At 42.6% G+C, this 14,740-nt stretch overlaps 1 protein-coding gene across 2 annotated transcripts in view; it reads left to right on the forward strand.

Moving 5' to 3' along the window:
* The window catches only part of FLVCR2 (feline leukemia virus subgroup C cellular receptor family, member 2), a 63,372-nt gene that overhangs the window by 2,935 nt on the left and 45,697 nt on the right, over positions 1 to 14,740 (forward strand). The window lies entirely within an intron of this gene.

Here is a 14,740-nt window from a genome sequence, read left to right on the forward strand (position 1 = left end):
CTTTATATTTAAAAACACTTTGACATGGTATATTTGTATAATAGAGCCATCTATTTAGTTTGATCTTTTTAGTTTGATCTATTTGGGTCTAACCCTCCGTGCTAAGTAAGTTATACATTATGAAAAACTGAATTGTTTGCTATACTAACTCAAGTAGAGATGACTATGTTTGCATCTTTGTCATGTTTTAGCCCTTTTTTCCTGAGTAAAGTACAGCTGAATGGAGGAGAAATATTAACGGAGCACCTTGAGTTTTGCTGCTTAGAAAATAGACTCCACGAAGCTATTTAAACAGACTTCAAATGTTATTATGCAAAGTAATTCTTTATGGCCTGCAAACTTCACTTTGACCCTGACCACACAGATTACCCTAACCCCTGCACCCTTGTAATTCTGACCTCTCTCTTCAAATGCTTTTTATATGCTCCACACATGCACCAGCCTCTGCTTGCGTTAAATCCATCATTTATTCATTCAACAAGCTTTCCTAGCACCTGCCTTCCTCAAGACATTGTGCTAGGGCTGCAAAGATAATCCCTGCCTTCGCAGAGTTCCTGCACCAGATTTTAAAATTGTACCAGGCACCAAGATTCAGATTAAAAAATAAAAACAGATTATAGCATAGAGGATTTATTTTCAGTTCTCCCTGAGGTTTTTAGTATTTTCTTTGCCTAACTGCCATGGGAAAGGGTGAAGAAAGGGAAGGGACCTAGTATCTATTAAACACTTACTACATACAAGGCACTTTTCCATCTATTATTTAATTTAATCCTTTTAGGAACTCTGTGAGGTAGGTGAAATTGTTCCCATTGTTACAGGTGAGGAAAGTGACCCAGATAAATCAAGCAACCTTATCTAGGGTCTTATAACTACTGACTGATGGTAGAAGAGAGATTTGAACCCAGTGCTACCTCCAAAGCCACCGTCAGTAGGCCCATATGGATTATGGAGCAAATATATCTGTGATGGATTCCAGGGATCTAAGTTTTCTTTTGGTGTCTGGAGGGTTGTTGTTGGTGATGAAATTTCCAGTTATTTTGCTCAGAGTTTGAGGGCCTGGGACTTACCTTTGGTTTTGAAGTTCCTCTTAGAGGGCTGATTCTTCCTCTTTGAACCTAGCACAGTGACTGTGTTGTTAGGAAGGTGGGGATGGGGGAGTCTCTGGCAAGAAGAAACCAATAAATCCTGAAGCGAGGGGAGAGAGGGAAGACAAGCCTCAAGACTACAACTGAGGCCCTTCCCTTTTGTTGGTACACTCTGACCAGTGGCTCCAGGTGGTGACAGCCTGGCATTTTTGAAGCAACACCAGCAGCATTGTTTCGAGGGAGAATCTGTGTGGGGTTTTAAGTGACACGTACACATTATTATTACGCAAGTGTCAGAAGAGAGCCTTGTGTTACAGTCTGATAGTTGGATGGCACGGGAGAAGGTAGATGTGGGAGCTAAAAGAGATCTTCAAGGTCAGCCCTAGCCCAGGTGAGGGGCAGAAAGAGGGGAAGGGACTTCCCCAAGAACCTTTGGGCAGCTCATAGCACAGTGCCACCCAGATACAGAGTGAGAGAGAATCAGTTTGCTTCTAGAAGTAAAGAAAATACAGTAACCTTACACAACCAGTTCTATAGAAGCCACAGCTGGCCATCTAAAATAGCACTGTCCAGTAGAAATAAAATGCAAGCCCCAAATGCGAGGCACATGCGTAACTAAATTTTCTGGTAGCCACGTTAAAAATGTAAACATAAAAAAGGTAAAAAGAACAGGTGAAATTAGTTTTAGTAATTGTCTTAACATGTTTTATGTTGCTATCACAGAATACCACAGACTGGGTAATTTATAATGAATGGAAATTTATTTGGCTCATGGTTGTAGAGGCTGGGAAGTCCAAGATGAAAGGACCGGCATCTATTGAGGGCCTTCTTGCGTCATAACATGGCAGAAGGCTTCTTATGGGCAAGAGAGAGAGTGAGAAAGGGCTGAGCTAGCTTTTATAACAAACCTCATGTGATAACAACATTAAGCCATTAATGAGGGCAGAGCCCTCATGACCTAATCACCTCTTAAAGATCCCACCTCTCGGGGCCAGGTGCGGTGGCTCACGCCTATAATCCTAGGACTCAGGGAGGCCAAGGTGGAGGATTACTTGAGACCAGGAGTTCAAGACCAGCCTGAGCAAGAGTGAGATACTGTCTCTACAAAAAATAGAAAAATAAGACAGGCGTAGTGGCGCATGCCTGTAGTCCCAGCTACTCGGGAGGCTGAGGCAGAAGGATTGCTTGAGTCCAGGAGTTTGAAGGTTGCAGTGAACTATGATGATAGCACTGCACTCTAGCCTGGGAAACAGAGTGAGACCTTGTCTACAAAAAAAAAAAAAGTCCAACTTCTCAACACTTGCATTGGTGATTAAGTTTTCAATACATGAACTTTGGGGGACATATTCAAACCATAGCATTCTGTCCCTGGTCCCCGAAAACCCATGTCCCTGTCACATACAAAATACAATCCTTCCATCCCAATAATCCCAAAAGTCTTGTTTTGGCACCAACTTCAATGTCCAAAGTCTCATCTGAAACTCAAGGCAAGTTCCTGCCAGCTACGAGATTGTAAATTTTAACACAAGTTATCTAGGTCTAAGATACAATGATTAAACATTGGATAAACATTCCTATTCCAAAAGGGAGAAATCTACCAAAAGTAAGGGGTAACACCTGTAATCCCAGCTACTCAGGAGGCTGAGGCGTGAAGATCACTTAAGGCCAGTAGTTCAAGACCAGCTGGGTAACATAGCATGACCCCCCACCCCTTAAAAAAATGAAAAAAATTAGCCAGGCATGGTGGTATGCACCTGTAGTCCCAGCTACTTGGGAGGCTGAACTAGGAGGTTCACTTGAGCCCAGGAATTCAAGGCTGCAGTGAGCTATGATTGTACCACTGTACTACAGTGTGAGTGACCAAGCGAGACACCAGCTCTTTAAAGAAAAAAAAAAAATCAAAGCCAGGCATGGTGGCCCACACCTGTAATCCCAGCATTTTGGGAGGCCGAGGCAGGAAGATCCCTTCAGCCCATGAGTTCAAGGCTGCAGTGAGCTATGATGATGCCATTGTACCCCAGCCCAGGCAACAGAACAAGACCCTGTCAAAAAAAAAAAGAAAAAAAGGAAAGGAGTAACAGGTCCCAAGCAAGTTCAAAACCCAGCAGGGAAGACATTGAATGAAAAAAATCAAAAAGCTCTTGAATATACTCCTTAGACTCCATGTCACACATCCTGGGCACACTGGTGCTAGTGGTGGACTCCCAAGGCCTTGGCAGCCCAGCTCCCATGGCTTTGCTGGGTGCAGCCCACGTGGCTGCTGTCACTGGTTGGAGTCAAATGGCCTGCAGCTTTTTCAGGTTGAGGCCACATGCTGCCAATGGCTCTACCATTCTGGGGTCCTGGCAGTGGCCCTGCCCCTTCAGCTCCACTAGGTACTGCTCTGGTGGGGACTCTCTGTGGAAGCTCTGACCCCACAGCTCCACTAGGCATTGCTCTGGTGGGGACTTTCTGTGGAAGCCCTGACCCCGCATTTCTGCTTGGCATTACCTCAGTAGAGGATGTCTGTGCTGCCTCCAGCCCTGTGGCAAGTTTCTGCCTGGATTCCCAGGCTTTCCAGTACATCCCCTGAAATCTAGGTGGAAGCTGTCATGCCTCCACCGCTCTTGAATTCTGCATACCTGCAAGATAGTAGCAGGTGGATGTGGATGCTGCCAAGGCTTACAAGCTTACGCTCTCCAGAGCAGTAGTCCAAGCCACAGCTGCTTCAGCTGGAGTGGCTGGGAGCAGCATCCCCAGGCCTGTTGCCCAGGACCATTCTGTCCTCCTAGTCCTCTGGGTCTGTGATGAAGGCGCAGCCTTGAAGATCTTTGAAATGTCTTTGGGACCTTTTCCCCATTATTCTGACTATTAGTACCTGGCTCCCTAATATCAATGCTAATCCCTTTAACAAAGAGTCCTCAGCTACACCTATGGATTTCTCGCCAGAAAAAATGCTCTTTCATTCTCTACCACATGGCCAAGCTGCAAATTTTCTAAATTTTTATGTTCTGCTTCCCTTTTAATTATAAATTCTACCTTTGGGTCATTCCTTTGCTGCCCCAATTGAGCATAAGCCATTAAAGTAACCACGCCACTTCTTGAGCACTTTGTTGCTTAGAAATTTCTTCTGCCAGATACCCTAGGTCATCGCTCTTCAGTTTGGTCTTCCCTAAAGCCCTAAGGCAGGGACACAATGTGCTATGGTGTACGGTGGGTGGCTTTGTTCTACTTTCCCAATAAATACTCCTTATTTCCATCTGAGACCTCCCCTGAGTGGCCTTTATTGTCCATATTTCTGTTTCTATCAGCATTTTGATTGCAACCACTTAACCAATCTCTAAGAAACTCCAAACTTTCCCTTTTTATCATCTTCTGAGCCCTCACCAGAATCACTTTTGTGTGTGTGTGTGTGCACAACATTGTGACAGAACCATTCTTAATGCTCTGTTCGTGGCAATTTTTTCTAGCCTGCTCCTCCAGACTCTTCCAGCCTCTGCCCATTATTAGCCAGTTTCAAAGGCACTTCTGCATTTTCAGATCTCTTTACAGCAAGACTCCACTTCTTGGTACCAATTTTCCATCTTAATTCGCTTTGTGTTGCTCTAACAGAATACCTGAGCCTGAGTGATGTGTAAGGAAAAGAGGTTTATTTAGCTCATGGTTCTGCAGGCTGGCATGTTCAAGGGTGTGGCCCTGGCTTCCCTACGAGGGCTTCTGTGCTGCATTATAACGTGGCAGATAAGGTCAAAGGGAAGTGGATATATGTGAAGAGGCAAAACCCAAGGAGCGTCCTGGCTCTGTAACAACCCACCATCCTGGGAACTGATCCACTCCTGTGAGAACTACTCCAGTCTCCTTGTAACTGGCCACAGACTCAGCCACTCACCACTTGCAAAAGCCAGTAACAAGGACAAGGTATGGTGAAAAGAAAGTGACTTCATTCCAGAGCTAGCAGTGGGAAAATGGCCAAAGGCTCATGCCTCAAAGTGACCATTTCAAAATTTTGGGTTGAAGATAGGGGTTTAAAAAGGGGCCTTGGTATGAGGGGTATGCAGGAGCAGCAAGGAGGTGCTGGTCAGTATGACTCATTCTGATGATGATTGCTCCACCTGGTGAATGGTGCCAGCTCAATGACTGTCCTTAGATTACATGCAGCCTTGAGGTAATCTCCTGGTGGGGTCTGGATGGTTTCAGGACTCAGTCTCCGGAACTTCTAAGTTGACACATAGTTAGATAGGGAAAACTTGTGCAAGAGAGTGCCTGGTGGAAAGAAAGAGAGCAAAGGTAAGTGCTTTCTCATTAACAGCATAACAAGAAATGGGTAGGAGAATTTCAAAATAGGGTTCTGAAAAACAGAGCACTGGTTACATCATGAGAGCAAGAACTCATTCAACACCAGGGGATCTGCACCAAGCCATTCATGAGGGCTCTGCCTACGTGACTGAAACACCTCTCACGAGGCCCCATCTCCCAACACCAGCCTCATTAAGGATCAGATTTCAATATGCGTTTTGACAGGGACAAATTCAAATCATATGCAAACAAAAGCACTTGCCCTCAAGGTCCTAGCTTACCCAGAAGGTCTCTAAAATGTTTTTGGGCTCTTTCTCCCATTGTCTTGATGATCCTAAAGACACCTTTCCACTCTTTACAATTGGCTAGGCTTTGAATTTTCCAAATCTTTCTGCTCTGCTTCGTTTTTAATTATAAATTTTGTCTGCAAATAATTTCTCTCCCCTCACATCTTATTATATGCACTTAAAAGTAGCAAGAGAGCTCCTTCAATATTTTGCTTAGAAATTTCTTCCACCAGATACCCTAGTTCATTTCTCTTAAGCCCGGGTGGGGAACCTTTTTATGTTGGAAGCCCACATTAATTTAGCTGTAATCAAATAAGGCCTCATTCAAGAAACTTTCAATTAGATAGACTTAAAAATGTACATTATTTTATAAAAATCTAACTACTATGTGCTTAATAATTTCAAAAAATGAAAACTGTTAATTTTAAAGTTAACTAACCTTTTAATGACTTTCTTGTGTCTGCTTTTTGTTAGAAAGCATTTGAATATTTGGTTGCAGCATGGAGGGCCACAGTTTCAGTTGATCCTCTAGATGGGCATCAGTCGTTTGTGATCTTAAGGACATCTTGATTTGGGTTAGGTAGGAGAATGTAGATTCACAACAATAAGTGGCTGAAAAACAAGAAAGCATTTTTTGGGCATATTGCCAAAGGCATGGGTATTCTACTACATTTTTCCATATTTCAATTGGATCTTTCTTAGCATCAAACAATGACTTTAAAATGTCATCTACTGAAAGCTCAATCAACTCCATCTTCAGTTCTCTAGGTGCCTTGGTGATATCAACGAGGTGAGGCTGAAATGCTAATTTTAACATGATGCTATGATTCTCAAAGTCAGTGAAACTTTCATTGTATTCTCCAAATAATAGGTCTATAACAGCTGTGTATTCTTAAAATGATTCACATATATCATCCTGGGGAATGGCCTTTGCTAACTGGGGAAAACGTTCATCCAAAATTTCCTTTTGAAGAAGTATTTTGAGAAAAGATAATTTTTTTTTAAATGCTTAGATTTTTTTTTTACCACATATCATACATAGACTTGGTTTTACCTTGCAAAGAAATATTCAAGTTGTTTTGATTTGACATGATATCACACAGAAATGCTGCATTCTTATAGAAATCTTCTTTCCATAATTCACATTGCTGATTCTGTTCTTCATAAAATTTAACTCTCTGTTCCCACAGAGATAAAATTTTGGCTAACACCTGTCCCTATAATAGCCAACGCACTTTATAATGATACAGCAAATACACACTGAATATGTCCTTGTTCAACTTTAGCATGTTACAAAATTGATAATGCCATGTTGCATTTGCATGAATATAGTTAACAATACTTATAACTTGTTGCAAAGTGTCACTTAAAATAGTAGCTTTAGCACAGAGATTTTGCTGATGCAAGATACAATGAAAAGAAATGAGAGCACCTGGAAATGTTAATACTTTTTTTTTTTAACTGTGCAATAAACCCCTCATGTTTTCCTGTCATGGAAGGTACACCATCTGTACTTACACTCACTAAATTTACCAAATTCAGTCCAACTTCACGACATTTATCTCGAAAGTTGTTGAAGATAACTATTCCCCATGTTCTGTTCTCAAGAGTGCCCAAAGTGAGTGACTTCCTAGCAAGGAAAATCTTCTGTTATGACCTGAGTGAAGTATAAAACCTGTGCCAAGTCAGTAGTATCGGTTGATTCATCCAAAGTGGTTGCATAATATATATTTTCCTTTTGAAGTATTGCATGAAGTTGTTCTCTTAAGTTGAAGGCCAATCATGCTGTTGATCAGTTATTGTTCTCCTTGAGAGAGGCAAGTGTTTGTACTTTGAAACATTATTGGGGTCTAAGCATTCTACAACTTTGTCAATGCATTCTTTCACAATTTCTACATCACTGAATGGCTTCTTTTTTCCCCAAGTATATAAGCTATTTTATAAGTTGCTTCAGTGGCATTATTTCCAGGTCTTATTGCTGCTGGAAAGAATTGCCTTCGCTTTTCGTCTTTTATTAATAATTTCTGCAATGCAACCTTTTATGCCTCTCTCTGTAATTTAAAATATTTGTGGTCCTTATGAGTGGTATAATGCTGGTGAACATTGAATTTCTTTAATGTTGATATTGCAGTATCACAAAGCAAGTTAATCATCTTATCTTCAGCAGAAACAAGATAATAATGCAATTCCCAATCCTCATTAAAAAGTCTGTTTTCTTCCTTCAGCATTTTCTTGGTTTTCTTTGACATGATGGGCTGTTAGGCCTTTTCTCTTCTTCTCCTCCAAATTCTTCTAGCCTCTACCCATTACACAGTTTTAAAGCCACTTCCAAATTTTCAGGTGTTATGGCAACAAACCCACTTCTCAGTACCAATTTTCTATCTTAGTCTGTTTTATGCTGCTATAACAGAGTACCAGAAATGGGGTAACTTTTAATGAGCAGAAATTTATTTGACCTACATTTCCAGAGGCTGTGAAGCCCAAGGTTGAGGGGCAACATCTGGTAAAGGCCTTCTAGCTGCATCATAATATGGTGGAAGGCATTACATGGGTGAGAGAGAGAGAGCCAAACTCACTTTTATACCAAACCCACTCTTACAATAAGGAACCCACTCCCATGAAAATGAACTTACTCCCATAGTAACGTTAATCTGTCCATGTGGGCTTAAGCTTTCAACACAGGAACTTTGAGGGACATATTCAAACCATAGTTATATATAGCGTTATATTTTATTTAACTCAATATATCCAAAATATTATTTCAACATGTTATTGATATAATAAAGTTAGTAATGTGCTGTTTTACATTTTTTTTCATTACTAAGTCTTTGGAAATTGGCATAAATTTTACACTTACAGACTGGCCACCTTTCGCAGTAAGCGATGGTCCATGTTCCATAACCAGTTGGGTAGCGCAGATCTAGAACAATGAGTATTTCAGCACAGAAGTCAGATTCTAGCAGACAAAGATAGGCTCTAGAAAGTGACTCCAGACTTAAAGAGGCTGTGTTTGCCAGACTGGCTGATCATATGGCATGACCCAGAGAGGCTGAGAGTTTCTGAGGTTGACTTGGGAGTCAGCTTCATAAGGTATGTGGCCTGTCTAGTCTTGTTCCAAAGTTACGGCCACTTGGGCGTGTTACAGTCTGGGCTTGTCATTCTGGATCTCCTGATGTCGGAGGCCTATCAAGGTCTGAGTGAAGTTTGGGGAGGTGAAGGCAAACTCTTTGGTTCACTTCCACTGACTGTTACTGTTGCTTAGGCACACACAGTCCTTTTCCATGTGACTGACCACTTTCTGGCCTCCCATTATGCTCTAGAAGAAAGGAGTAGGCAGGCGCTGGAGAGGAGAACAAGGTTAGTAGTGACCGAAGTGAGATGGGCTAGGTCTGGGACCACCCTCTCCAATGCTGATGGGAGTCCACCAGGTCATATCAGTGAGTGAGGCAGGCCTTGTAAAAGTGACATTGTGTGTGGTGGGTTCCCAGTGAACATGAGAGCCCATGTCCCATCTAAAGACAGGAACTGCTTCAGCTCCCACCAGTTATTGATATACAAAGCATGACCCGGTGTCGTCAGATCTTCATTTTTTTCTTTAAATAGAACCTAGAAATCCAGATTTTTATGTGAAATATGGGGTTTTTTTTTGTAATCATGATAAAATATACATAATATTTATCATTTTAACCATCTATAAGCATACAATTAAATGACATTACATGTATTTACAATGCTGTGTAACCGTCACTACTATCTATACCCAAAACATTTTCATCATCCCCAACAAAAACTCTGTACTCATTAAGCAATAACTCCTCCCCTCCCGCGCCCTCCAGCCCCTGGTAATCTCCATTCTACTTTCTGTCCCCATGAATTTGCCTATTCTAGGTACCCCATTTAAGTGGAATCACACAATACTTGTCCTTCTGTATCTGGCTTATGAAATCTGTATTTAATTGCTGGTAACTAATTCAAAAGTTATTGTTTTTTAAAAAATTATATTCTGTGTCTTAAAACTGTGAGATAAAATTGTCAGTTTGAGACTTCTGGGGAGGGTAACAGGGAACTGAATTCAGTTCTGCTTTCTCCTTTCTTGGAAAGCCCTCACCACAGATGTGGGCAGGTGGAAATAAACTCAGAGGGTAGCAACTCTGGGAGGTAACTACGCCAGTACTTCCCCAAAGTGGCCGATGATCTGCCATGCCCGTGGGGCTAGGTGAAAACGCAGGTGCCTGGGTCCCCATGTGGACTTCCTTAACCAAACCCTCTAGGGGAGGGGCCCAGGATTCTGTATTTTCACCTGGCCTCCCAGGTGAGGCTAGTGATCAGGAACTCTTTGAAATCACCAGAAGAAAGGACCACCATGCATGGGAAGGGACTGTCCTGCTTGAAGCCACGTTTTTGTCAGGGCTGATTTATTATGTATTTGCCGTATATCGAGTCCAGTGTTCAGGTGGAAGTGGTGGGAGCTTGGGCCGCTCATCCTTCAGATTGAGGGCAGAGGTTGGGCTGGGGTGTGGGGCTCATAATGCTGATTCATTTAAGGTGAGGTAGGTGGGGGAGCCCTGATGGGATGTGAGGTAAAACCATTGCAGATGCTCCAAATCCTTTGGTTTGTTTGACATTCAAGCCAGTGCACTGGAGTAAGCTCAGGTTGGCCTGGCCTGGCTTCTGCCTTGGTTTTTGTTACCTTGCCAGGTATTGTTGCAGATGCCTGTTGGTTTCATGGAATCAAGTCTAAGTCTTCAGTTTCAGATTCCCAGACTCCTGCTCCCTCTTTCTTCCTCTTCAGCCTGTCTCTTGTTACCTCCCAGCCTTGTCTCTCTGCTCTGACCAAGTCTGGCTCCTTAACTGTCTCCTTGGGATATACTGTTTGGGGAATAAGATTTAGGCAGTAGAGAGGGATGTCAGTCAGATGGTGAACTAGAACGTTCCAAGCCCACCCTGTCCACACAGAAACATTAAATAAACAACCAGGAACTGGCTAAAATAACTTCTATATAGGAGCTCTGGAAATCAAAGCAACCAAGTATGCCCAGCCAAGAAAACGACACATTCAAAGTGGTAAAAAATGTCATGGCCTTTTCACTCACCTCTGCCCTACCTCCTCCCAGTCCCCAGTTTCCTTCTGCAAACTTGGCAGACTGAATTCGCAACATTTTGTTTTAACATTTTGTTTTAACCCAATTATATTTCTATATGCTAACAATAAACAACTCAAAAAGGAAACCCAAAATACTACCTAAAGTGACCTTCAGATTTGATGCCATCCCTGTCAAAATCCCAATGATGTTTTTTGCAGAAATAGAAAAATCCACCCTAAATTCATATGGAATATCAAGGGACCCTGAATAGCCACAACCATCTTAAAAAAGGAGAACAAAGTTGGAGGTCTTACACTTGCTGATTTCAAAACTTACTACAAAATCATGGTAATGAAGACAATGTGATACTGGCATAAAGACAGACATAAAGACCAATGGAATAGAGAAGAGAGTCCAGAAATAAACATACATATATATATATATATTCAAATAATTTTTAATAAGAGTGTTAAGACCATTCAAGGGGGAAAAGACAGTCTTATACCATAGGCAAAAATTAACTCAAAATGGATGAAAGACTTTAAAAGCTAAAACCATAAAACTCTTAGAAGAAAACATAGAGGAAAAACTTTATGACATTTGGTTGGCAAAGATTTCTTGACTATGATACCAAAAGCAGAGGTATCAAAAGAAAAAATAGATAAATTGGACTACATCGAAATTAAAAACTTCTGTACATCCAAGGACACTATTAACAGGGAAAAGGCAACACACATTATGGGAGAAAATATTTGCAAATCATGTATCTGATAAGAGGTTAATATCCAGAACGTGTAAAGAACTCCTACAGCTCAACAACTAAAAACACCCAAACAACTCAATTTACAAATGAGCTAAGGACCTTGAATGTAATAGATACTTCTCCAAAGAAGATATGCAAATGGTCAATAAGCACATGAAAAGATGCTCAACATTGGGGAAATACAAATCAAAATCACAATCAGATACCACTTCACACCCATTAGGATGGCTATTATTAAAAAATAATAATAATAAATGGTGGCAAGAATGTGAAGAAATTGGAACCCATGTGCATTGCTGGTGGGAATGTAAAATGGTGCAGCTGTTATGGAAAACAACATGTAGTTCCTAAAAAAAATTAAAAATAAAATTACCATATGATCCAGCAAGTCCTCTTCTGTGTATATACCCCAAAGAATTAAAAGCAGGAACTCGAACAGATATTTGTATACCTGTGTTTACAGCAGCGCTATTCACGATAGTAATAGGCAGAAGCAACCCAAGTGTCTACCAAGAGCGGTATATGCATACAACGGAGTATTATTCAGCCTTAAAAAAAAGGTGATTCTGATACCTGCTACAACATGCATGAACCTTGATGACACTATGCTAAGTAAAATAAGCCAGTCACAAAAGGAAAAATACTGTATAAGTCCACTTATACGAGGTATTACAGTGTCAATTTTTTCTGACCTACCGATTTCGCAACTCTTTGGACACCAGCTGGGTGTCCTACAATTCAATTCAGTTCTGACGCTAACTCCCTGGAGTTAGCAGACTCCACAAGTCAAGGGCTCAGTCCCACAAAACTGCCCCCAATTCAGCCTCTCTGCAAGTCCTGGGGCCCACTCATGCTTCTGACCAACCAGCTGTAAATTGTGGGTTCCCATGATTCCTCATCAGGTTCGATGATTTGCTGTAACAGCTCACAGAACTCAGGAAAACACTTTACTTACATTTAACAGTTTATTATAAAGGCTACAACTCAGGAACAGCCAAATGGAAGAGATGCACAGGTCACGGCATGTGGAGGAAGGTTGTGGAGCTTCCATGCCCTCTCTGGACAAGCCACCCTCCCAGCACCTGATGAAACACTCTGAAACTCACTGTTGAAGAGTTTTTATCCAGCTCAGTCTCCATCCCCCACTCTCCCCTCCCTGGAGGGGGGTTGGTGGTGCTGAAAGCTTCTGCATTCTAATCACTTGGTCTTTCTGGTGACCAGCCCCACTCCGAAGCTATCTAGGGGCCCTACCTAAGTCTCCTCAGTAGCACCAACTCGGTATCTTGGGAAGGGGCGCCTTATGAGTAACAAAAGACACACCTATCACTCAGGAAATTCCAAGGATTTTTCGAGCTCTGTGCCAGGAACATGGGATAAAGGTCAAATAATATATTTATTATACCACAGGTACCTAGAGTAGTCAAATTTTTATAGGGCCGGAAAGTAGAATGGTGGTTGCTAAGGGGGGTGGGAGGAAGAGAATGGGGAGTTATTATTTAAAGAGTACGGAGTTTCAGTTTGGGAAGATGAATAAAGTTCTGGAGACGGATGCAGTTGATGATTACACACTAACATAAATGCTGCTGAACTGTACAGTTAGAAATGGTTAAAAATGAAAAATTTTTACTGTCTATATTTAACCACCACTACCAAAAAAAAAGACACACCCCTTGCGAGGTGTTCCCTTCGGCTGGAATACCTGCTGTCACCTCCTGCCATCATCCTCATCAGCCTTCATGCTCTGAGGAATGCATTCCCTGGCCTGGATATTTGCTGAGTTTATTCTAACACTGGTCTTTGTTTTCTGGTGGTTTGTGTATTTCTCCCACTTCTTTATCCTTTTTCCTGTCTTCCTGCCCTCACTTCTGCCTCCTCTTCTGACTAAATGGGAAACTTTCCAAAGGGGTAGGGAACCTGTGGCCTTGGGGCCACACGCGGCTTTCTGGATCCTTCAATGTGGCCTTTTGACCAAATCCAAACTCCCCTTTATTTATTAGAGGGATTTGTTCTGCAAAATTGGATTCAGTCGAGGGGCCGCACTTGGGGATCTGGAGGGCCACATGTGGCCTGGAGGCCACAGGTTCCCCATCCCTGCCAAGTTTTCGCTTCCTAAAGGAATTAAAGTGACCGGTCAGTTAACTGGGAGGATTATCGTATCAGGGTTGTCTTCTTGACACGACTACTCAATCTTACCCCTTCTGTGCAAAGCACTATTACATACTCATTCGTGCCTTGAACTGTGCCAGACCCAGGGTGGTTGAGAACACTGTGTTCAGTTCCGCTGTGTGCTCTTTGACAAGTCGTATGACTTTCGTAAGTTGTGGCTTCTTTGGTAAAATGGAGATAATACTGGCTGCTGCGAAAGGTGCGGGAGAGGATTGAGTGAGACAGCATGTGGAGGGCATGTGGCTAGCAGAGTTGCCCAGACGAGAAGTGCTAAATGAAGAGCTCATGTTCTCAGTGCTATCATCAGTGAAGGTAATTGCCTCTGTCTTCTGTTGGCTCTTGGTCTAGGAGAGGCCAACACTTGAACTTCTCCTACCACGTGGCAGGCTTAAGGCCATAGGTGCACAGAGGGTAAGGGGTCACAGGATGCGGGAGGACATTACCCAGGGTGAATGCAGCAGGCAGCAAGCAGGACAGCTTCCTTGAGCAGGTGAAGGGAGAGTTGGGCTGATTCTTAATGAGCAAAGTGACCAGCAGTTGGGTGCAGAGGGGAGGGTGGGCCATTCCAGGGAGTTTCCCAGCAGTGTCCTGATGGGGACTTGTCCCTCTTGAGAGCTACTCAAACTAAAAGCAATGCAGGTGCTGGGAGGTGGTGGTGTTTTCCCAGAGTGTGGTGATGAGAGCTGTTGGTGATGAAGACTTTGGAGTCTCTGGGGTGACACAGACACTGGGTTAATGCCATGCCCGCATATCAGACTTGAGTCTAGCAAACCTAAGACTCTACTGAAGGAAGGGGGCGCCCAGGCTTATCGGGTGTACATGGCTGCTTTCCACTGCCCGGTTCTTGATCTTTTTCTAGCCGTGCTGTTAACAGGAAATCCTTCCCTTGACTTCAATTACCCCCAACCCCCAACATCAAACAGCCCTGCTGAATTGCAGGATGAAGGTTGGAACCCCGTCAAGGATGATCAAAAAACCACAGGGTTAAGGTGAAAGCAGGTGTTTCCTCTTTTCTCTTTATTCTCTGTCTCCTGACTCCTATCTCGCACCATTCCCAAACATAACCGACACGGAGTATCT

Source organism: Propithecus coquereli, unplaced genomic scaffold (genome assembly GCF_000956105.1).
Source record: "Propithecus coquereli isolate 6110/MARCELLA unplaced genomic scaffold, Pcoq_1.0 Scaffold5, whole genome shotgun sequence".
NCBI classification, from domain to species: domain Eukaryota; kingdom Metazoa; phylum Chordata; class Mammalia; order Primates; family Indriidae; genus Propithecus; species Propithecus coquereli.